General features: G+C 44.1%; 1 long non-coding RNA gene and 1 pseudogene across 4 annotated transcripts in view; both read left to right on the top strand.

The window, feature by feature from the left end:
* The first annotated feature begins 524 nt into the window (after window positions 1-524).
* LOC108351250 (uncharacterized) overlaps window positions 525-18,714 on the top strand; it is a 37,490-nt gene continuing 19,300 nt past the window's right edge. Inside the window, exons 1-2 of one of the 4 annotated variants that reach the window (XR_010052266.1) lie at window positions 525-714; window positions 2,157-2,241. This is a non-coding gene — a long non-coding RNA (uncharacterized LOC108351250). The remainder of the gene's footprint in view (window positions 715-2,156; window positions 2,242-18,714) is intronic. The other 3 variants (XR_010052267.1, XR_010052265.1, XR_010052264.1) reach the window with 3 other exon arrangements.
* On the top strand, window positions 5,238-7,171 carry LOC134479218 (large ribosomal subunit protein eL15-like; annotated as a pseudogene).

Genomic DNA, 18,714 nt, shown 5'->3' with positions numbered 1-18,714 from the left:
TTTGTATACTGTGTAACCTTTGTAAACCCTCTGTGCAGCAAAGTAGACACACACACATGCACACACACACACTCGCTCACACACATACACACATATACTCACACACACTCACACACACATAGTCACACACACTCACACACACAAATATATACACACACGCACACTCACACACACACATGCACACACACACTCTCACACACATACACACACATACTCACACACACTCACACACACATAGTCACACACACAAATATACACATACACTCACACACACAAATACACACACACACACACTCACACACACACACATGCACACACACCCCACCACCAGGAGCTTTAACAGCCAGGCTCCTCCCACAGACCTCCCTAAATGTCATCATAGTGTTTCCAGCCTCTGTAACTGTCACAAAGATCATCTCTGGCCCCTTAACAGGACTCTCCTCAGATTATGCTTATTAGGTGAAAAGTCTGAACGAAAGCCACCAATCCCTGAATAGGAAAAACAACCAGACCTTAGAAAGCTCCGCCCCTACCCCCAGGAACCCCTATATAGGCACCATACTTTGTCCAGTTCCCTCCTGTCTGCTCCCTCTAAGAAGCATAGGCAGCCACTCCTGGATTCGTCCCTCCACACCCTGGACCCTCTGATAAATCTCTTTTGTGAGATTTGCTGCCTGGTGTGACCTTATCAGAAGAAGACAAGAAGCAATGAAGGTAAGAAGGAGAGAAGCAAAGTGAGAAGGAATGGACTGAGGCTCCTGACTCTCGAGCTCAGCTGGGGATCCCCTCCCCTGGGAGCTGCAACACCTCTGCTGAGGAGGCTTCCTCTCAGAGCTGTGTGGTTTTGGGCTCCCATGTCTCAGGATGCCCTTCCTTTGGGACACTGTCCCACCTCAGAGCTGTGTGGTTCCTGGGCTTCCGAGTCCCAGGATACCTTCGCATCCAAGCAAAAAGGCCAACAGACATCAGATGAAGGTCATAAAACTTGAGGTCTACAAGGACAGCAGCAACACACTTTTAACCTAGAAACAATTGCTTTGATCTTGGAATAGAACAACATTCTGTTTGCCTCCCAAAAGTTCTGCAGTCTGTATAGTAAATATAAATATTAGCAGCATTCTATGGGCACATGTGCATGTGAGTGTCCATGTGTGCATGCGTGTGTGTGTGTGTGTGTGTGTGTGTGTGTGTGTGTGTGTGTGTACTGGTATGTACACATGTGCATACAGGCGTTTGAGCCTGTGCATGCACGGAGGCCAGAGGAAGACATCAGGTATCCTGCTCTATGATTCTCTCCTTTATTTCCTTTACTCTCCCTAGAATCTGGAGTTAGATTGGCAGTCATCGAGCTCTATGATCCTCCTGTCTCTACCTCCTGCCCTCCACCCACATATATCTCTGAGGTTATAAGTATGTAGAGGCCAAGCTCAGCATTTTATATGGGTGCTCAGATCTGAATTCAGGTCTTCATGCAGCTCTAAGTCATCTTTCCAATGGGCTTTTTGATTGAATATAACCAAAGACTGAGACACATCCTCGAGGCTAGCCTTTGCTTCTCATGCAGTCTTTCTAAAACTAGGACTCCTGTGTGTCCAGTGCATATTTGTTCATATGCCTGGATGCATGCACGCGCACGCATGTGTGTGTGTGTGTGTGTGTGTGTGTGTGTGTGTGTGTGCATGACATTGGGTGTCTTTCTCAATCATGTTCCACTTTTATTTACTGAGACTAGGTCTCCCTCTGAAGCCAGAACTAACCAGCTTGCCCCAGATCCTCTGTCCCTAGCTCCCTTGCACTAGGATTAAAGGCAACCTGATATGGATGCCCAACGTTTTTCTGGGGAGGCCGTGGATCTAAATTCCAGTTCTCACATGTGCTTTATTCACGGAGCCATTTCCCCAGCCCCCAAGAAACCTTTGAAGGAAATAGCTTAACCTATGTCTATTTGGTTATTTATACTGCTTAGGTCTCTCAAGCTACCTATAATATTTAAAAACAGAAATTCATGTAAGTGTAAGAGAGGATGATGAAGTTAAAGATCAAAGCTTTCTCACCTTCCGTTCGGGTTTCAGAGAGCATGCTCATGGTGGAGATGGAAGTGCGGCTGTCCCTGGGGTCCACATGTTAACCCATCAAAGCGCTCTGTTTACATTTAGGAGGCTGACAGGAAAGGGCCAGAGAACGGTGGATTGGAATATATGCGAACAACAACAAGAAGAAAGGCATCTTCTGGAGAGTGAGGTCGGTTAACCACCCAGGGATTCATGTATGCTTTTGAAGCTTAGTGTCCAGCGTAACATTGGATGGAGAAAGACTGTAACTGGAGGTGCAGGGGAATAAGCCCCTATCCTGATAAATGGCTCACTGTCGACTTGAGAGAGGGCCACTTATTGCTGGAGTGGATTCTCTTAAGTGCAGCTCATCCACATTTCTGGTCTCTTTTGCTGGCTGATTCTTGCTCTCCCACTTCACTAGGTCATCAGACTTAAACAGATCCCAGGGGCATATTCTTGGATTCCTTAGACTCATTCCATTATGGAAATACACTTCTATTCTCTATAAATTGCCTAGTCTTGGGTATTTTGTAATAACAACAACAATGACCCCAACAAAAAATGATGAAGACACTCCCATCTATCCGTCATGTAGAAGTAGCCATGGAGAGAGCCACTGAAAACCTTATTCGTATTCTCTCTGTGTTTCACTGTCTTTGTCTCTGGCTTGGTTTTGGCTAGCACAGGCTGGCCTTGAACTTGCTATGTAGCTGAAGATGATCTTGAACAACTTCCTGGTCCTCCTGCCTCCATCTGTCTAGTTGCTGTTATTACTGTTATTGTAGGTTCATTCCACTGCGTTTGGCTTTGTTTTCTTCCTTTTGCACATAACCAAACTTAGTACACAGGCAGTCCCACTGGCCTGCTCTCAAGGGCCCAGCAGCAGCTTATATCGCCAGCCACCACCAGGTACACCAGGTGTGTGCTGCACATAAAAGGGCCCCCAGACCTCTCTCTGCCCCCATCTTCTCTGGCCTCTCTGCCTTCTCTTGTGTGTGTCTTTCTCCCATTCTCCCTCTCTGTCTTCCTGTCTCCATGCTGGTCTGCCTCTATCTCTCCTTTATGTCCCTAAACCAAGAGGCCTTTACTCTCCCTAATAAACCTCTTACACTAGATCTGTCGCTCGGCAAAATTTCTTAGGGGTGCCACCTCAGCACAGCCCCCCTCCCAATCCCCTCTCTTGCATTTTATCCTACGACAGACACATTCCTCTTCTGTAATGTAGCATGAAAATGAATGACTTTAATTAGCCACGATTTTCAAGTTCCTAAGTAGAGAAAATATTTTAAAATGGAGTGGGAGCAATGAAAATGGCAGCATTTATATACTTCATGGGTACTTGGTGATAGTGATGACGTGTGAACCTCAGTGAAGCCTAAATAGGAGGCTTTGCACACAGAGGACACAGATGATGAGTTCAGTACAGAGAGCAGGTGAGAGGGCAACAGTCAGGCCTCCTCTTCCTCCTCTTCCTCCTCCTCCTCTTCTTCTTCCTCCTCCTCCTCTTCTTCTCCTCCTCCTCCTTCTCCTCCTCCTCCTCCCACTGCCTCTTCCTGTACACTTTACCACATGTCTAGTAGAGTCAGAGGGTCAATGATTCCTAGCTTGGCCTGCTACTACAAAACACCTTCACCTTGGCATCAACAAACAGACTGAAGGTCTGAGAGGTTAGCATCCGTGGACTACATGCTTAGCCTGAATTCAACCCCCAGTTCATACCACCCCTCCCCAAATGAAAACAAGCTACCTGTAACAATGGAGAAAATATCAGGAAATAAGTGCACATTAGGAATGGTAAACATAGTATAAAAACATAGTATAAAAACAGATTAATAAATAGCACAGTAGTGTTGAGCCAACAGAGTGACCCTGAGTGTCCAGACCTGACCACAAAGCTGAGCAGGTCCCTAGGTTCATGCTACTGTGAACAAGACAAGCCAAGAATTGGACCCCACAGCCAGCATGTGGGGTCCTATAGGTGTGAGGTCTTATTCATGGGGCTGGTGTGGGTCATGGGCTGGTGACTGATTCTAGTCTGGGTGTCCTACATCAATGGCAAGTTCAGGAAGGATGATTAAGTAGCCAACACTTCACCGGCCTCTGTGGTGTCCCATCACAGGCTGCCTCAAGAACAGCACAGGTCTAGGAATGGACACTGCAGCACCTGAGGAAGCCTCCATGTGACAGACACTCATCACATCTTGATGTCTGCAGTATTAAAGAACGTTTTCATACCTACAAACAAACAAATGAACAAGTTAATGGACACAGTAAATGTTGGTTTCATGGCGTCTCATGAATGTGTGTGTTTTGTACGTAAACATGTGGACATGGTGTGTGCAGGTGTGCATTGTACATGTGAATATGTGCATGCATGCATGTGTATGTATACATGAATATGCATACCTGTGTGCATGTATGTGTTGTGTGCACATGTGCATACATGTGTGAATACATGTGTGAGCATGTATATGTGTTCATGTGTATGTATATGTACAAATATGTGTATATGTATGTATTCATGTTTTGAGAACAGAATGAGCTTATTAAGCACATGCTAAGCATACATTCACTAGTGAGCTCTTTCCCAGTTCAGGCTGGTTGTTTCTATTAGCTGTCACTGCTACTAGAAATAGTAGGCATAAGAAAATTGAACAGAAATATCTGTTCTGTGAATGGTACCTGTGATGGTTTGTATATTGGGATGTGTGCCCTGGTTGAAATAGGTATGTCACTGTGGGTGTGGGCTTAAGACTTTCACCCTACCCATCTGGAAGTCAGTCTTCTACCAGCAGCCTTCCAGTGAAAATGCAGAACTCTCAACTCTGCCTGCACCATGCCTGCCTGGATGCCATGTTCCCACCTTGATGATTATGAACTTAACCTCTGACCTGTATATACCCAAATATACATTGTCCTTCATAAGAGTTATCTTGGTCATGGTGTCTGTTCACAGAAGTAAACTAAGAAGTTCATACCAGGGACTGAGATATTGCTGTGATAGGCCTGATCATGCTTTTGTTTGGAAGATTGTGGATTTGGGAACTTTGCATTTGGAAAGCAGTGGAATGCTTTAAATGGGGCTTAAAGCGGGTATCCTAGAAGGAATATAGGAAGACTTTCTTAATGAGAGTGATTTGAACTGTGCAGAGGTGGCTCAAGAGGTTTCAGAGGAGAAGAATTTCAATGTGTGACCTAGAGACTGTTTTCTGTGGTGAAGAATTGCCATAAGTTGCACCCTTAGGAGCTCTTTGCCCATGTCTGAAGAGTCTGTCTGAGGCTAAGGTGAAGCGTCTCAGATTAACTCCATTGACAAAGGAAGTCTCAAAAAAAGCCCAGCAGAAACTTTGTTCTCTGGTTAAGTCTCATGAAGAAGAAAGATTTTGAACAACCATAACAAGCTTAGAAAGGAAAAATATAAAATATATAGTTCAAGTATTAAAGGGGCACCAGGAAGTGAGATGGAGCAGAATCCTGTGTTCTAGGAGATAACAGTTTAAGGGAGTGGGACTTTGGGGCAAGATCCTACCCAGCTAAGTTTAGATACAGGCATGGTGGTACACACCTTTAATCCCAGGAGGTAAAGCCAAACAGATCTCTGAGTTCAAGGATAGCCTGGGACACAGCAAGTTCTAGATGAATAAAAGCTTAAGTCCAGGTGTGGTGGTACACACCTTTAATCTCAGAAGACAGGCATACAGATCTCTGAGTTCAAGATCAATCTACAGAGCAAGACCCAGGACAGCCAAGTTTAGGTGGTGAAGGAGTTGGAAAACAGAAAGCTAGTGATAATGTAATAGAACAAGGTGACCAGGTACCCGCCCCAGCAAGCAGCAGAACTTGGTAGCTTTGGTCACGTGGCTCTGGCTTTAGAGTCCAGGCTAGAAGGGACGACTGGGACAATTGATGCTGGCTAGCTGGAGCTACGAAATTAATGATGATAAAGAAGAGACCTTTCCTCTGGCAGTAGCCATCAGGCGAGCCAAGATGGGTGCATACAAATATATCTAGGAGCTGTGGAGGAAAAAGCAGTCCGACATGATGTGCTTTCTTCTGAGGGTCCACTGCTGGCAATACTGCCAGTTCTCTGCACTGTACAGAGCTCCCCACCCCATCCAGCCTGATAAAGAGGGCTGGGATACAAGGCTAAGCAAGGTTGTGTCCTTTACAGGATTAGTGTCTGCCGTGGTGGTCGAAAATGCCCACTTCCTAAGGGTGCAACTTATGGCAAGCCTGTTCACCACGGTGTTAACCAGCTGAACTTTGCCCGAAGCCTTCAGTCTGTTACTGAGGAAAGAGCTGGGCACCATTGTGGAGCTTTGAGAGTCCTGAATTCCTACTGGGTTGGTGAAGATTTCACATATAAATTTTTTGAGGTTATCCTCATTGATCCATTCCATAAAGCTATCAGAAGAAAGCCTGACACCCAGTGGATCACCAAACCAGTCCACAAGCACAGAGAGATGTGTGGGCTGACATCTGTTGGCTGCAAGAGCCATGGCTTTGGAAAGGGCCACAAATTCCATCACACTATTGGTGGATCTTGCCGGGCAGCCTAGAGAAGGGGCAATACTCTCCAACTCCACTGTTACCGCTGATACATGTAGTATTTGTAAAATTCATATCGAATAAAAATTTAGAACAGTCAAGAAGAAGAAGAGGAAGAGAAGAGGAAGAAAAAGAAGAATAAGAAGAGGAGGAGAAGGAAGAAGAGGAGGAGGAAGAAGAGGAGGAGGAAGAAGAGGAGGAGGAGATGACATTTCTGGGAAGTGTTTTCTGAGAGCACAAGAGGCCATCTTCCAGAGAGCCAAGGTTGTACCTCTGCTGCAACTGTACTTGGTAATGTGTGAGAGTCGCCCAGGTGGTACTGGTTTTGAAGGCATGAAGGGGTCATGAAGAGCAGCTGAGGCTCAGCTCTGAGAGAGGCCGTGGAAGGCCATTGATGAAGATGCAGTTTCAGTTGTAGTTGACGGCCCAGGACTGAAGGGGTCATGCAAAGGATTTGAGGCTTGGCAACATGAAGAGCACCTATGAGAGGCTATTGGTGAAGCCTAGTTGCAACAGAAGACCCCAGTGTTTTGGAGATGCCAGTACCATGGGATGATCAGCAGCAGCAGCAGCAGCAGCAGCAGCAGCAGCAGCAGCAGCAGCAGCAGCAGCAGCAGCAGCAGCGGAGTGGGTCAACCTGAGCTTAGAGTGCTGCAGAGGGCAGAACTGGAGAAGTGATGCCAGCCCTTTGGAGGAGCCCAGAAGATCGTGTGTGGATCCCAGGCATTGAAACAAGAAGCTGTAACATTGAAGTTGCCTTGGAGACCCCAAGATGTTAGAGATGCCAGAGCTTTGGGATATCTGCTGAGGAAAGCTGCTGATAGAGAGTGGAACCAGCCCAGGAGAAAGAACATTGTTGTAGTCAACAAAGATTAAAAATGGAGTGGAAATCTGAATACTATTTTGACGTCAGACATGGAGATGCTGAGTTTGGAGTTTGCTGCTTTTGTATCTTGATTTGGGGATTACAGTTAAGTGACTGAGTCTTAGAAGACACTTTGCACTTTGGAGTTTTAGCAATGTTGACACTGCTATAGACTATGCAGACTTTGGAATTTGGACTAAAAGTACTTTTTTATTATGCTGTGTCTAGGTGTGGCTCCCATAGACTCATGTGTTTGAATAAGCCAATGGGGGCCAGGGAGTGGAATGTGACAGTTTGTATATGCTTAGTCCGGGGAATGACACTATTCGGAGGTGTGGCCTTGTTGGAGTAGGTGTGTCACTGTGGGCTTGGGCTTAAAGACCCTTTTCTTAGCTGCCTGGAAGCCAGTGTTCTGCTAGCAGCCTTCAGATGAAGATGGAGAACTCACAGCTCCTCCTGCACCATGCCTGCCTAGATGTTGTCATGGTACCACCTTGATAGACTGAACCTCTGTACCTACAAGCCAGCCCCAATTAAATATTGTCCTTACAAGAGTTGTCTTGGTCATGGTGTCTGTTCACAGCAGTAAGCCCTAACTAAGACAGTACCATAATGGTAGTCCATCTTTATAAGGTTGCAAATGAAATGAATAAAAGCATCCCAATTTGAAATTTTCAGTAACTATTTCAAAAGGCAAATCTTTATTTGAGTTCACAAGTCTTAAGTGACTTTAGTTCTGTTACTCTGTGTGTGAGCTTAGTCATTCTGTCAACCCACATATTCTCTTGGAGTTCCCCACCTTTGGATGCTACACTCAAGGATTTGCTTATAAATAGCTGGCAGGCATCTGTGTTTATAAAACGCTCCATCATTATAACATACTACATTATTTACAAGTAAAGTTCTGATACAGGTTCTAGAATAATTGAGAACAAACAATTTGCAAAACACACCTCCATACATCTATGGATGCTATTCTTTCAACCTTGGACAAGACTATATCAACATCATCAAATATTTATTTGGGCCCCACAGGTTTTGCTCTCTGGGATTAAACAGAGTTAAAAGCTCCTTCTCCCAGTGACACAGAAACTGAGCTCTAAAACTGTCTTTACATACTTACATTTGTTGATAACATATATTGCAATTGGTTTGTGCCTGACACTGAGAGATACCCTGATCTCATGGCTTGGAAAACAGGTAAAAAGTGATGCTGTGAATGGCCACCACAATAGGAACTCCATGTCCTTGGGACATGGTGCATACAGTGTTGAGAGAGCAAACCTAGAGAGCAGGAGGAGGAAGGGCCCAATGATCTCATTTCCTAGGCTAAGGCTAGGCTGGCAATTGTAAGGAGGGTGAGGAGGAGCCAGGAGTGATCTGGAGTTCTGGGCACAACTTCTGTGAACCAGGCAGCCATTCCACTTGGGGCATCAGGCAGGTGGAGGCTGAGCTTGAACTATGTTCCTTCCAAAGATACGTTGAATTCCTGGTCCTCAGAATATGGACTTATGTGAAAGCATGGTTTATGTAGAGTTTGAAATGAAGTTATTATTAAAAGTTCAGTCCAACCAGCACCTTATAAAAGGGCATTTGAACTTAGGAATACAACCTTACAGAAGAAAGATTCCGTGGGGAGGCACGGGTGAGAAGATGGCTTTGGGACTGTAACAATGGCCTCAAACATTGTGGAGCATCATGGATTGCTAGAAGATTCCAAAAGCAGGTGAAATGCTAGGCAGCTGAAGTAAGCCCACCTTATCTCAGTATCTCTTCTGGAGTCTATTTCAGGAAAACATTTGACATCAACACCTGGCCTCCACACACATGTGCACACATGCACATTAAAGAAATTCAGAAGCTAAAGGAGATGAGAAAAAGTTCTGTGCTCAAGCCATTGGAGGAAGCGCAGTGCAGTGGACACATCCATTTCAAGCTTTAGTTTGTGCTGCTGTGGACTCCTTACTAAGCACCTTGTTGACAACTGTTTGCCACTGCAGCTCTTTGGATTGCTACAGCTCACATACTTTCTCCATTCCCATTGCCACTATGAGGGCTTCAGCCCCAAGACCTTTTGCTGAAGCTTACAGATGAAATCTTCCTCTCCAGCTTTACCTCCCTCACTGCATTCCCAACCTTGTCCCCAGAGCTGTCTTTCCAGGCAGGCCAATCAGTTCATTGGCTCTCTTCAAACTTCTTGATTTCACTTGCGTTTCTCTTAGGCAAGAATCCAAATCCCATCTCATGGCTATGGCCCTCTCTCCTCTGGTCCTGTCTGTGTCTCTAGTCATCTACTGACTCATCTCCCACGTTCCGTGATCTTCAGTCCTCACATTTGGCTCTCCCAGACTAACATTAAGCTGTTGGGCTACGGCGTGCATTCTTTCCTTTTGACTTGAGATACTGAGTGACCTCATTCAGGGTTGTTTCCCCTATCTACTCTTTGCCTGTTTTGCAGCATGCCTTAAATCTCTGTGTCCTCTAGACCATCTATGAGCTAAAGGACTCAAAAAACTGATTCGGTCATTTGGCTCATGCTCAAAGACCTGGGATCCAAGGAAAACACTTGAATAACTGCAGTTGGAAGTTAAAGGCCTGAGAACAGGGGAGTGGGGAGGAGGCTGTGCTGGTCTAAGTTCTGGAGACCTCAGGCCAAGAGTTAAGAGCTCTGATGGTCTTGCGTAGGAGGTGATAAATGTCTCAGTTCAATTAAAAATCCCCATTGTTCTGTTTGCTGGGTCTGGGTAGGATCTCAAAGGATTGACTGTACCCACCCACACTGTTGAGGTTGGATCATTATGCAATCTAGTGATTCTAATGTTGATCTCATCTAGAAATGTCCTAACAGATATATACAAAAATATTTTTATCAGTTACTTAGGTACCTTTTAATTCAATCATGTTGAGACAAGATTAACCATCACAGGACTCATCATAATAGATGCCATATTTCTGTGTGGATTTAATGTCCTTCTTGAATCCATAGCTCTATTTTGTGTCACTATCAGAGCACCAGTAGTACTAGACCATCACTCATAGCTTGCTTATTGGTGCTAAGCGTATGTAAACTCCAAGTGGACAGAGATCAGACCAGCAGTGGCTCCAGAATTCCCGTAAGAGATGCTTTATCAAATAAAGTAGAGAATTTATTTGGGGTAATAGAGATCACAGGCCAAAACCATCCCATACTATTCTTGGCTTTACCTTTGAGAGGAATTATGTCACCACTGTACCTGGTCTACGAAATGTACTGAAAGCATTGACAGAGTGACTAAATGACTAAGTAACTGAACATGTGAGAAGTCCCACCATTGGTCCATGCCCAAAGTCAAGGCCAAATGCACAGAGTGTCAAGGGGAACCAAAACTTCCCACAATCCTTCCTGCCTAAGTCCGGGCTTGATTGGTTGTTAGTAGCCCCACATATTGGAAGAGGAAAGATGTGAAGACTAGGAGCTACAGTTGGCTCCGTCATAAGAAAGGATGCCTAATTACTCATCTTCCTCTGGTGTTAATCCTTCCTGCTGCTCACAGAGAACACAGATGTCACTATCCACCCTTGATCTGCTGCTTTCTTCCACAGAGCACCCTTCCTCCAGGATGGCAGCTGTGTGGGAAGGGTTTTATTGATCTCTAAAGATGCTGCGTAGGCATTGCCTGCTTTTAAGTGTTTTATGAGTGGATCAGTCTTCAGTGTGACCATTTAGTATCCCAGGAAATGATGTATCTTTAGTTAAAAATAACAGATGGATTTTTTTAAAAGGGACATTAGATTAGGAAAGTACTAGAAGGGAAAAGAAAAGTAACTGAATGATGCTCAGTGAGAAAAAAGGTGGAGGAAGAATTTCTGTTGATCTTCAAAGAAGGACTCCAGGCCTTACTAAATACTGCACAATCCTGATAGTCACATTGCTAGATGACCAATAGGTATCAAATACTTAAGGGGTTTTGACATTAATAAGACAAGGAAACGGGTGAGGATTTTCAAAGGCTTAATTGGCCAAATAATGAAGGGTACAAAGACATCATGTACACATAAATTTGCCATCCTTGCTCTAGGTCATTGATAGATATCTCAGTATCCCCAGGAGATTTTTGTTCCCACTGTATATTCCTTAAGAAACCAGAAATTTGCTTCTTTAGCTTGGGAAGTCTTGTGGAACAACTGGGGGAAGGATTGTGTAACCTGGAGGGGATAGAGTCAACTTACCTGGACCCCTGGGGCTCCTAGAGACTGAACCACCATCCAAAGAACATGTAAGATCTGGACCTAGCCCCCCTGCACATATGTAGCAGATGTGCAGCTTGGTTTTCATGCAGGTCCCCCAACAACTGAAGTGGGGCCTTACCCTGACTTTGATGTCTGCCTGTAGATTCTGTTCCCCTTACTGGGCTGCCTTGTCTGGTGGCAGTGGGAGAGGATGTGCCTAGTCCTGTAGTGACCTGAGGTGCTAGGATAGAGGGACCTCTCCCTTCTCAGAGGTGAAGCGGGGAGGGCCACGTGAGGGGCGCCTGGGAGGAGAGGGGGACTTAATTGGGATGAATGAATAAGTAAATTAATGGGAAAAGAATATTCTTTCTTTTGATGAGATGGAGGATTTTATCTTTAGAATGAAAAATAAATGGTTCATTACAATGTTCCCAAGACCTCCCTGGGAACTGACATCCTACTTGGCAGAAAGAGACATGTATGTTGGTAACTGTCATCCTGGTTGGCAAGTTAAGACATGAATGTTAGACAAGTCCCATCCTGGTAGACAAGTTAGGACACGAATATTAGACAGGGCAAGTCCCCTACCACAGTTGAACATCCTAACCAATGAGAGCAGGATAAGCTTACAATAAAGACATATGTTCCTAAGGTAACCTCTATCCCTAAATCCTGATTGGTGAAATAACTTGGCACAGAGTTTTGTGGATCCTGGGCTTAAAAACCCTGTGGAATCTTAAGGTTCAGTTCCCAAATCTGGGCCATGGTCTGGTCAAACAGTCCTGGGGCGTATGCTCAATAAACTCTCCCTGTCTGACTGAGACTGGTGCTTGTGTGGTTTGTGAGGTGATTACTAGACCACAACAATAATGATAAATTATCTAGCTCAGATTGCCCTGAGTGAATAGGGGATTGTCTTAATAATTATTGATGTAGGAACACTAGCTCATTATGGGCAGCACTATTCCTGAGGTTTGGAATAGGTTAAACAGTATAAGAGAGGAGAAACCTGACTGCAAGAAAGAAAGAAAGCAAGCCTGCATGCATCTAATATCTTGTTCATCAGTGTTTTTCACTCACAATCTAATACATTAAAACAAGCTAGCGACTAGGGGAGTAGCTCAGTGATAGGGCTTGCCCACTGTGCACAAGGTCCTGCGGTCAATCCCTGACACCATAAGAGTTAAAAAAAAAAAAGAATAGCATAAACAATCCCTGTTATCAACTATTAGTGATGGAAGAAAAAAGAAAGCAAAAATTGTTTGAGAAACTTCAGAGAAATTCTCAGTCAACATTGACCAAAATGCACTTGGATAAAATTGTTCTTGAAAACTAGTAAGGAATGTACACTAATATCCACTGTGTTGTTGTCCTTTCATTTAATAAATACTCTCACTTAATCTCACTTCAATGACGTAATCAATCAAATATAAATATTTATGTTTGCACATATGTGTCTATCTTTATCTTAAAATACAAAGACACATTTTTGAGGCAAGGTCTCATTATGCAGGTCAGGCAGGCTTTGAACTTTTCATCCTCCGGTCTCAGCTCCCCGAGTGGTGTGATTGTAGGCATGAGCTAACAGCTAGCTCTAATGCTGTATCGCATGGCTTGTTTTGTAATGGCAAGACGTTGATAAAAACCCAAGTATTAGGGGCTGGAGAGATGGCTCAGCAGTTAAGAGAATGGACTGCTCTTCCAGAGGTCCTGAGTTCAACCACATGGTGGCTCACAACCATCTATAGAGTGATCTGATGCCCTCTCCTGGTGTGTCTGAAAGACAGTTACAGTGTACTCACATTAAATAAGTGAACAAATCTTAAAAAAAAAAGAACCTAAGGATTTCATCAGATGGGCTGATAAAATAAATAATATCGTTACCACTCAATGGAATAATAAAGACAAAAACGTCAAGTTGCCTCTTTATTAGTACTGCTGTTCTAATGAACAGCCATGACACCAGAATACCACGTACAGCATAACTGCCATGATTGCAGTTTCCCACTTGTTTTCTTGAATGTGCAAAACATATACATAACACCCCTGAAAGGAAATAAACCAAATTTCAAAACATACTTTTTATATTTATGAGAGGTATGAGGGGATTTCCTTTATCTTAATTTTTCTCCAGTTTTTAAAAAAAAAATTTTTTTTAATGCTGAAATGTAGAACAGAAAAAGAAGATAATTGCTTCTTGGAACTGAACCCTCTTACCTCTGGGTGGTCTAGTCCATCCGTTCGTCCCCTGCTAAGGCTGAACGGAGTTCTTTATTACACATTGTTATTCCCATCTTGCTTGCACAAAGCATGTTACAAATGATTTCCGTCTCTCATTTCTATAGACAAGTGGTTGAAACGGGGCAGGGGAAGAAGCCACATGGAGAACAGGGTGAAAGCAGGCAGGCTGCATGTCGTTGGCAGGACCTTAGAGAAAATTCGACAGTGGCTTTAAAGCCTCCAGGCAGACTGCCTGCACCACGCTCTTTCTATTGTTCAAGCCCATTTAGCTGTTGTGTGCCGTCTTAGCAATAGAGATCTGGCGTTTGTATAACTGGAACGTGAATGAAACCTTGGTTCCTCCTGCTGTCTCAGATGCTGTGGTAGAAGCCTTCCCTAAGACCTCCAAAGGAAACGCTTTTCCAACTTTAAAGAGCTGCCCCTGCTTTCTCAGACTGTGGACTGCAGGCAGCTGGGCTCAGACCATGTAGATACTCTATTTGCAGGCAATGTTAACTGCGTTAACCTGAGGGTGTTGATCCACAGCGCATTTTATTATCTATTTTTGGATCATGTAATTTTGTGGTAACTAGATACTGCTAGTTGGAGATATTTTAAGATTTATTGCTGTCTTAGTAGTTGCTCCAAATATAAATGATAAAGCAAGGACCTCCTTTAAAAAAAAGAAATCCAGACAACACATTTCTATCACCCAGGGAGAGCGGGTTATTACAGAGACAGCCTATCTGTGCTCTCGGAGACAAAGAATTGGGCTAGAAGCAGCCAAATTTGTTCATTCCTTGTCTGATTTAATCTCTGTCTTGCTCACAATTCAAGTTGCTCTTTGTACTTTCTCAGAGACCCACCATCTCGATTTAGAACAGAATAATACATGCCTTCCGCTTAAAGCTCACGATTGAGTCAATAGTCGGAGTGAAGCTGCTCACAGTACGGCAGAATCGGTTCCTTCAGGGAGTCAAATGGCAAGATAGACTGAACGACTGGCATTTCGATGAAAGAAAGTACAGCTCATATTTGTATAAAGCTAGTTTTTGAGATTGTACAATAACTATGTGCTTGGTTACAGTAATCAAATGTTAAGTGTTAAAGCCTTTTTAGGCATTCGACATAAAAAGTGGCGTTATTCAATAGGTGAGTGCATTTGATCCGAATTTAAGTTACATGTATTTAAAACAGTGTGGTATACAAATAAGGTTCTCACTTTAAAAGTCTTCCATTAATGTTAGGAATTACAGATTGTGTTTTAGTGACACGGATTCCACGATTCCACGTATGTTTAAATGAGGATCTTGCAAATCTCTGACAAGTTTACCGAGGAAGACTTATGCAAATGAGCACTGCTCAGAGACGTTTACTGAAGAGGATTTATGCAAATGAGCACTTCATTCCAAAGGTGTTGATCATCTGATCCTATCAGGTGCAGTTTGGGGGTTACTAGGAGCCAAACGTCCCTATTAAAGTTCCTTTGCTGATGAAATTTTATTCAGTGCATAAAACTTGTGTTAAAATTGGCCCCAAATAACATGGTTTCAAAACTGCTGATCTGCTCTTGCCTGGCCCATGGTGGCTCACTTCAGCTGGTGACTGAGAATATTTGCTCTTTCTCACTGGGCGAGTTCTCAATGCCGCGAGTCTTAATGTAGGAGCAGATTTATCAAGGTCTCTGAACCTCTGTGTTACAAAAGTGATTTGGGGATAATAAAGCCCCATTAGTCACTTATTACCTGCAAGCTTCTTATTTTAGGACTATGAGTTTAAATAACCACACGGGAAGAAGCAATACCAACATTTGGAATCCAGGTACGTGTGTAGTTTAGGATTTTGAAGTACAAAATCCACTTGTCTTTCAGCATATGTCTTTTCTTTCTTTGTTTTGTTTCAAACATAGTCCCTAGTCCATGCTGGGGTGGAACTTGCTATACATCTTAGGTTAACCTTCTGATTCCCTAGCCTGCGGAGTTAATAGGCCTGTGCCACTTTGCCTGGTTTACGCTATGCTGCGGAATCAAACCCAAGGCATGGTGTATGCTTGGCAAACGCTCGACTAACTGAGCCAGCCACCTTTCCAGCCTGTACATCTTTTTAGAGAGTCACCATACACACTCCAAAGTGACATTGATCCTAAAACGTTCCGGACTTCCATTGCTTAATATACTTGCTAATAGCTTTTTAAGGGCTAAGCGCTAAGAGCTAAGTTAGAACCTCCCGTGCTTAGCTTTCCAGTGTGTTTTCCAGCTTGAAACCTTTCCGTCCTGGGTCAAACAATCTCCAGGCTCCTCCCATCGCTCTCAGTGGTCTGCTTTTACTGGCTGTTCTTCTTCTCGCCAAGTCTTACCTGCTGGTGTTTCACTGGGCTCCAGCTATTGATCATTTTCTCTCCTAACTCTACAAACCTTCTCCTTTTTCTCTAACCTTAATATGGTAGTTACTCCCATAATTCTCTTTAGCTCTACATGTTGGTATTCTGTCTAAGCTCCACCCTCCTCCCCCACAGCTGACAACAGCCAGGTATGCTCCGCCCCACAGTTGCCTGGCAACAGCCAGCTGTGCTGGACACTATATAAGGAGCTGCTTGTCCACTCCTAATTCTCTTTTTGTTCTTCAATTCTCTGCTTTCATGCTCTCTTCCCCTTTGTCCCTTCTCTCTCTATTCCCTTCCCCCCACTTCCCTCTACGTGCCCGTGACCGGCCTCCTTTACTTATCCCCCCTTCTATTCTTCTTCTCTCATTAAACCTCTCCAGGTGGAACCATGTTGGTTTTGTGTGTTCTGCATGGACAAGGGCCGAGATTTAAACCCCGACACTACACCTCCAACTAACGGATTGCAGGTACCAAAACAGATTTAGTATGTGCTCTGCCCTTGACTTTGCAGTCTCCCCAGAGTCCTTCTCCCATCAGTGTGTCACTCAGGCTGGAGATTGGATGACACAAGTTCATCTACAATTACTCATTGCCCTACCCCCACCCTTGACTATCTGCATTTTCTATTATAATATGGGCATATACGTTAGATTTGATTCTTCTTCTGTCTCCATGGCTAGAACATCAGAAGTGTAAAGTAGCATTCTAGTGTATCTAGTTTATCAATTTACTGATCTTGCCATTCTTTGTGGAGTTGGATGCAGACAGGAACTATGGTAAGCTTTCCTCAGAGGAAGTGTCTTAGCAGTCTAACAGGTGGAGATAAGGTTACATTTTGACACAACACTGTTGTCTACAGAGCTCATGCAACCAGTTAAAGACAAAAGCTTCAGAATGTTTGTGGTTTACAATTTTGTTTTGGGCTGCATTCATAGCTACAAGGGGGGCATGCAGCCCGTGGGCCACACAATGGATATGCCAGCCAGGGTTTCCTTTGGAAGCCACACCCAACACGTATTTTCTCTAGCAAAACAGCCTGGGACTGTGGGAAGGCTCCGGGCCTGGCTCTGTGCGGATGTGTGATGTAGTAAGACTTCTTTCCAACGTGCTTGCTAGTTGAGCCTCTCTGAGTTGCCGGGTGTGAGCCACTGCCCCCCCCTCCCCTCCCCGTTTCCATAACACATCTGCTCAGAAAAGTTATTTGTTCCTGTGTTTCTCCCATCCTCTTCTTTCCTTCCTCGCTTTCTCCTTTTCTCCTCCTCTTTCCCTCTCCTTCCTTTTTGTCCCTTTTTATTTTGATCTTTAAAAATGTCAGTTTATTTATTTTTCTTTGATGTGTATAGGCATTGTGTCTTTCTGTATGGAAAGGTAACGTGGGTAAAGTGCCAGACTGAGCCTGGAAGAGGGTTTCTGATTCCCTGGAAGGTAGTTGCAGCCGTATTTGTACCATTATGTGGGTGCTGGAAACCCAAACTAGGTCATCGGCCAGGGCAGCAAGTGGTCCTAACTGCTGAGTCATCTCTCCAGGCCCTCATCTCAGTCTCTTGACATACTGCCACCAGGTTAGCCACTCCGCTGTAGAGTTGACCAGTTAGGAGTGCCAGGCTGGAATGCTAGCTAGCATACTGCCCAACCAAATGTACCTCATAGAGGGGAAAAGAAACTAATTTTCAGATAAATGGAATGAGTAGAGGGCATCCATCATTCTGATTGTGTGAATGCCTGCCCCACCTCTCACAGTGACAGCTGGGATGCACTTCAGAACCTGTACTGTGATCAGAGATTTTTCTATTTCCCTTTGTAGCTTTCACATCGAATTCTAAATGCTTTTCAAGTGGTGAGTTCTTCCTTACTCTGTTGCCAAGCAGATTTCTTGTAGATAGCTCTCAGTCATTAATCATTCCAAGTAACCTGGGCCTGGGCCCTCCAGAGCTTAGTTCATCACCTGAACATAATTCTCAAAGGGCGTCACTGTTCCAGCCCTAAGCTACCTCGACATCTTCTTTGATCTCTAGAATTGGAGGCTCCCTGTATAGATCCTCAACGATTCCTTGTTTCTGCTGGAGGAGGATTGATTAACGTGTTTGTAGACCAATTGTATTTGTTTTTAAGTAATAATTTTTATTTATGTGATATCGTGAGGCATAGTCCTTTAATGAATCAAACTTTGAAGGAAAAAAAAACCAGAGGTAGGAGAAATCTTTAGAGAATGTCTGGTCCAGCCCACAGCCACCAAGCAGACCTCGTAGCTTTTTCTCTTTGAGCAAACTGGATGATTGATCTGTCTTCACCATACCAGAACAGCAAATAGTTTCGTGCAAGAAAGGCTCAACAGAAGCATGAGATAAGATAGACTTTAATCAAAGAGAAGGCCATGCACGTTCTGTCAACGGAAATGGATGTTAGGTCTAGGTGTGTAGATACCGTGGGGTCTG

The sequence above is a fragment of the Rattus norvegicus genome, chromosome 6 (genome assembly GCF_036323735.1).
Source record: "Rattus norvegicus strain BN/NHsdMcwi chromosome 6, GRCr8, whole genome shotgun sequence".
Taxonomy (NCBI): Eukaryota; Metazoa; Chordata; class Mammalia; order Rodentia; family Muridae; genus Rattus; species Rattus norvegicus.
The sequence above is the reverse complement of the archived record's forward strand: the minus strand, read 5'-3'. Positions and strand labels throughout refer to the sequence as shown.